This window comes from Boleophthalmus pectinirostris, unplaced genomic scaffold (genome assembly GCF_026225935.1).
Source record: "Boleophthalmus pectinirostris isolate CB_2022bp ecotype Guang Dong unplaced genomic scaffold, ASM2622593v1 HiC_scaffold_6, whole genome shotgun sequence".
Classification (NCBI taxonomy): Eukaryota; Metazoa; Chordata; class Actinopteri; order Gobiiformes; family Gobiidae; genus Boleophthalmus; species Boleophthalmus pectinirostris.
In genome coordinates, this window is record NW_026571447.1 from 19,803,152 (window position 1) to 19,809,569 (window position 6,418).

Below are 6,418 nucleotides of genomic sequence, written 5' to 3' on the forward strand. Positions count from 1 at the left end.
TTTATTACCGGTAAAATCCGATTTATGGCAAAAGTAGGCCTACCCTGGGACAGAGAGGGAAGTTGAAAGCCTTCAAAAAGAACGAGGATGGACTCGCTGTTGAGAGAGTGACTGGGGCCCTATAAAAAGCACACAATACTGAGGCATCTTTACTCAATGCACTTCCACTGAGAGAGACTGATGAATAGATGAATATTAAAATAAAGACTCGATACGAGACGATATTTAAATGCACATTAGCTTTGAATGCACTGCTGTTCATTATTTCTTTGTGTATAGTATTTGTAAATACTCTAGAAAGTGCAACGAATGGAGAAATGAACACGCGGCATTTCTTTGTAAATATACAAATGCACTCAAATTGGTATAATTTTTATTCTATAATTATTTTATTATTTGTGATGTACAGACTTTCATGATAATCATATATTTCTTACATTGATGAGAGTAATTTAAGGTGTACTATTAGATTTGTCTGTTGTTTTGCAGAGTGGAAAATACCGTCCATATTGTCTACCTCATTATTGCTTCATAGGATCTGAGTTTGAGGTGCATTCACTTAGAGTGTAAAGAGCTTTTTTCAATGATATACTTTAAGATCATTTATATACATATATTACTGGATAATATTTCACACCATTACTGTACAAATAAAATCTAACTGAAATTACCCATCCCTTTTTCACTGCAGCCTATATCATATTTTCACTGGTTACAGTTAGACTTACCAGACCACGTTTTTATGAATTTTTTTTAGTAGCATTCTCATTTTAAAGTTTCACAGACTACAAAATGTGTCTACATTGAAAATGTTTTTGTTCAACATCCTGACCACATCAATACTGAACGTGCAGACTTTTCATATTGTTTATTATTTATTTACAACTGGAAATTACTTATTAATTACTAAAATAACTGAACTTGAAAGCCTAAGAGTATTCAGCATCAGCCACTATTGTCTCCCAAAAGATGGCAATGTTTTTAGACCTCAAACACCTGCGTCAACCTCTACTTGTGTTCTGCTTGTTGCTTCAGTCATTAAAAGTGCACTATTGTGCAATTTGCCAGTCTTTCAAATTTTAGGTGTTTAAGTGAAAAAACATGTTCCTTACAACTTGCTTGTGTTTTTCAGCTCTGTAGAAATATGCCAGGTCACTCATCAAGTAGTCCACAATACATTTAATGATTAAATGCAAGCCCATACTGTGACTATGGGGCCACATGTACCACACAGGCTCTGTAAACATATGGTGGCCATTCAAATGGAAGGAAGGCTAGTGACAGAGTGACACTGATACAGCAGTGAATGCACAGACCCTAACTATTTCCCAATGAATTAGCCAGCCTGGGTTAAGTTTACTTAACACTTTAATGTTTCCCAATCTGTGGATGAAAAAGGGAGTTTGAAAGAAGGGATTGCTTCCATATAGACTGTCGACCTTGGCCTGGAAACAATTAGGAAATGTCTTTGAAATGTTATATGTTGTCCAGGCTCTTGTACAGTATCATGTCACTCCCCAGTCCCCACATGTTTGCTGGGGGAAATAGAGGATGCTAAGTGCACTCTTTAGCAGTCGTTGCAAATGACTGACACAACAAGCATCCCCCTGAGTTTAACCAAATGGCCCCTGAGGCGCTGAAGCACCCTCTCCCCTGTGCTGAGGCTCACAAGTGCACTCTGGGAGGTAGATGCGCCGCCATTACTCCCCTCGTCATGTCATAGGGCTCAGCATTAGATTCCATTATATCAATGATTTTCAAAAGGTGGAACTGGGTCCCTGTGATACACCAACCTTTTCAGATATTACTTTGGTGAAATCCTTTGCAGTTGTAATTTCGTTTAATTTTGGCCCACAGTTATTCAGTTTTAGTCTCACATTGGCTTTCTTCAGATTAATGGTAGACTGTAGTTGAGTTCAGATAAAGTCCTTCTGTAGTCCATCTTTAGACTGGCAAAGGCCTAGTTTAGACAAGGCACTGGAAAGACTGAGAGGAAGAAAAATAATGCTTTGTTTACCCTGTTGAGTCCTGCCAAAATATCTATAAACTTTCTCATCACGACTTCTGTATTGTCCCTGCATGTCACACAAATTAAAATGTAAAAAAAAAAAGTTTATTTATTCATTTAGGCTTTGTTACACTAACAACAGCAACCGATGCCAGACCTGGTCCCTCACATAAAACAGACATGCAAACATTATGAAGTGCGGTACAAATAATGTGGAAAAATAACACACATTATACATTTCTTTAGTGTTCACAGGCTTAACTTTGCAATTAAACTGGTTCAGATCTGTGAGAGTTTTCAGTTAGGCAGGTATGGTATTCCAGATGTGTGGGCCTTTTAAAAGTGCTCTTGCAATTACAAGTTTATGTGTGTGTGTTTTTTTAGGTTTAGTCTTGGCTGTAAGATACTCTTGTTACCTGCAATAACATGGCCGAAGTTATGCATAATGGTTTTGACACAACCATTTATGACTCCCTTGACCCTGTCTGTTCAGCTCTGACCGCAGTATGTATCTGTACATAGATGGACAGATGAGAAAGGAGAACAGACTAACCTGTGCTGCTGTGGTCTCCACTGAGCACGGACTTGAAGACAGAGTCAGAAGTTTGCAAAAGAAAATGAACTTAAAGAGGCTGTGGAGCTAGCTACTTTACTTGACAGCTGCCCTTTTAGGGCCAATGACAGATCATAAACCAAAGAAGAGCTCTATAGAGTAACAATGGTCCAAGATGTTTCCATTAGACAGCATCTGTCCTGTCCTACCCTAAACCCCCTCCCTCATGTCCCGCCATACGGTAACAGCAAGACCACACCTGTCACCTAACCTGCTAAATGTGTTAAAATCTTTCTCAGTTAGGATCACAATAGAAACATGATGACATTGTATTATGATATCCACATTATATCTCCACATAATCCAGCTCCCAAGGTCTGTGTGATAAACATTGCACCAATTATTTCTTAGTGTTGCCAAAACTGTACTCAAGTCCTTAATTTAATTGTAATATGTTATAAGTGCATGTGAAATACAAACCATATTTACATAGTGAAAGATTCTGTGTATGCCTCAGTAACAACTATTGGCCATGGTATTGTAATGAGGAAAAAAACAAAACAAAACAAAAAACAGCAAAACAAAACAAAAAAAAAAAACAAAAAAATAAAATAAAATAAAATAAAAAATAAACAAAACATTGAATTCAAAATAGTATTTCTTCTTGTGCTTAGATGACACTATAGCATTTTTAAAGGTCCTATATTATGCAAAACTTACTCTTATGAGCTTTTGCCATTAGAATGTATCCTGGATCCATCAAAAACATACCTGGATTTCCACATGACATCATAAAAAAGTGTTTTCTGTTTGAGAGAAGAACTCAGCAGGGTTTCTGTATTAAACATGTGCAAAGGAAACAAAACACAACTCCAGGTATGTTCGTGATGCAGAAACAACATTATAACATAGATCTAAAAATGGTATAGTATTGGCCCTTTAAAATCTATTTAAAAATGCAAAGTAAATGTATCTTACCATCTGCCAGTCCCAAGCCCAGACCAATTGAAAGGTGCAGCATCTGGGCTAAATCAAATACACAATGTCATTACTTCTTGGAAAGAGCAAAGGGCCTTAACATCATGCACCATTTCAACTTCATTTCAATACAGCTCCTGATTGTGCACAGTTTATGAGACCAAGCTACATTTTGATGGATCTATTTGAAATACCTGTCTGGAGAAGCCCGTTTTTTGTTCTGTTTATTTTCTAACGGAATGTTGGAGCGTCACCTTTGACCCCTCCTCATCCATTTACTGCCCCTGGTCTATGTTACAGCTGGTGACCTCAGCCCACGCCATCCTCGATTAACAAGTACATCTTCAAATTCCCCTGCAATCGCCAACCTAAAAAGGAAAATAATTTTTGTGTGTGCTAGCAGTACATCTTTCTTTATTTCCTCCAGTCACTGGGGACTTACGAGAGTGCATGCTCCGTGTTGACAAGTGTGGCTGCGTAGAGGGTGAATGAGCCTGAGTCCAAAGCAAATTTACACAGTTAACACCGACAATACCAGTGTTTGGGAGCAAGGCAAGGACATGACCTCTTTGGCAATTTACATCCGCTCAGATTGGTGAGGTGGAGAGGGCTGGGGACCAAAAAAAGGTAGATAGTGGTCAGAATCTACATATTAAAGGGCCCATATTACACAATTTTCTGATCCGTTATAATGTTGTTTCCTCATCACATTAAAAAAAATAAAAATACCTGGAGTTGTGTTTTGTATCATTCACAAATGTTTACCACGCACACGCTGCATATTTAAGCTGACTAAACAAAAATTTGAAGGTAGCTGTTAACTTGAAAAATAGCACTACATGACATCACAAAGTGGAACAGAGCATTTTGAGTTTTGGAGATGAAGATGGACTAATAATAAAGGGTTACTCAAACATGTGTGAATGAAACGAAACAGATCTCCAAGTAACTAACATGGCTTAAAGCTCACAAGAGTCAATTTTGCATCATATCGAACCTTTAAATAAATGTAATAAAACTCAATCATTTCCAAACCAATATAATATTTCAATGATATAATTATTATATGAGTAGCCTATAGCACACTCTGCTAATTTAAAGAAACACTAACACAAATACACCACAATTTGTTGTCGTAATTGGGCAACAATAGTATCCACCAAAGCACACAAACTTAACTGAGTCAAGCCAATATACACATTTTGAACATAGCTTTGCATGTAGTTTTATTTGTCTACCCACTGTAAATATATCATTGCAATTTAAACAGCCAAAGATTACATTCACAACCCCCCAGAGGCCAAGCTTGTACAAATACTGTAGACAATTTAGTTTTAGTAGTACAAATACATTCAACAACACAATAAAACTATTAGTATAAAAACTATAAATAATTTAAAACTTTTAGTCTGATATTAAAGGGGCGCAATAACTCTCCTACCTGCTTGTTTCATGTACTTATGTTTGGTATGTTCCACTGTATGACATTAAACATATATATCTTGCATTTATTCAGTTACAGGTACTTGAACTGCCCCAAAATACACAGAAAATTGTGTGAGGTCAGCAGCTTTTCTCCATGGAGATAGAAAGTTAAAACTATACTTTGGAACTTGGAGAAGAAGTTCAGTGTCATACTGTGGTGCTTTCATGGCACAGCAATAACATCTCCACAGAGACAAGCAGGTGGCAGACTCTACACCAAAAAAGTTACATAGTGCCTCTTTAAGTAGTCCTGTGCATTATCAAGTAGCATGATGGTGGAAGGTGGAGTGTGGCAGTAGTTCTTGCAGAGGGAGGATTTGATGGACAACTCCTCAAGCAGGCCGAGGCAGAGCTTTCACTTAAAAATGGTGCCTGGCCTATCTCAAAAGGTCAGCGCGCGGCACACTAGCACACTACATTAATCATGAGTCCAGAGGCTCACCTGTCTAGCGTTTCGGCCATGTCATACAGTTAACCTCAATTATGGCTGATTACGAGGTGTGGAAGAGGGAGGGCACCGGCTCAGACTGCACATCCAACATCAATAATGCAGTTTGGGATTAGAAGTGACCCGTACTGTCCGTAGTATCCGTTAGACATCCAAGATCACTCCCCCTGTCTGACCAGACAGTTGCACCGCTTCTTTACTTTTTAATGGGAGGCAAGTGTCTGGTCAGAAAAGGGAAAACATGAGGCATGTAGCAGTGGGTTACAGAACTGATATTATTGTTCTAGTATCCTTGTTTGTGTGCTGATTATAGTTTTGATTATCTGAATACCTTTGCTGTTTTACATTGTGTGAATTGTCAAAAGAGGAAGAAAACAATGCGTACTTAGTTAAACAAGCAACAATGTGCTATTTCATTGTAACTGGAGTCTTATGTGGTGGTGGGATAAAGCGCTAACATATGCAGACATACCCCGAGTCTCATATCCAAAAGCTCTGTGGTGCACCATAGAGCCTGTCCCTGCCCCCTTCTCAGTAATTGCCCCATTATGTGTTGGTGGATGGAGCTATTATAGATGTTTTATGACGGGGCCATTTTCATTTTGTCTTTCCAATGAGGGACAGATTTATGGGGAAAGACAATCTTCCATTGGGGTTGAAATGTCCCTCTCTGCCTTCTCCAGAACTTGTGCCATGTCTTCAAGTATTCACAGTATTTGGGTCTTATATTCACTGTACACCAGGCGTGTGTCATTTATTCTCTAAAATTTTCTTTTTTATTATCTGCTTAGCTTATGAAATTTCCATTTCATAAGTTTCCATAGCATACCATTGGCCTGAATAGTACAGTGACTGCTTTGTGTTGGAGAGCGGCATGTTTTAAACCAGATGCCCTTCCTCCTGTAACCACTGTCTTGTGAAATGAATTTTTTGCTCCTAATGTAAT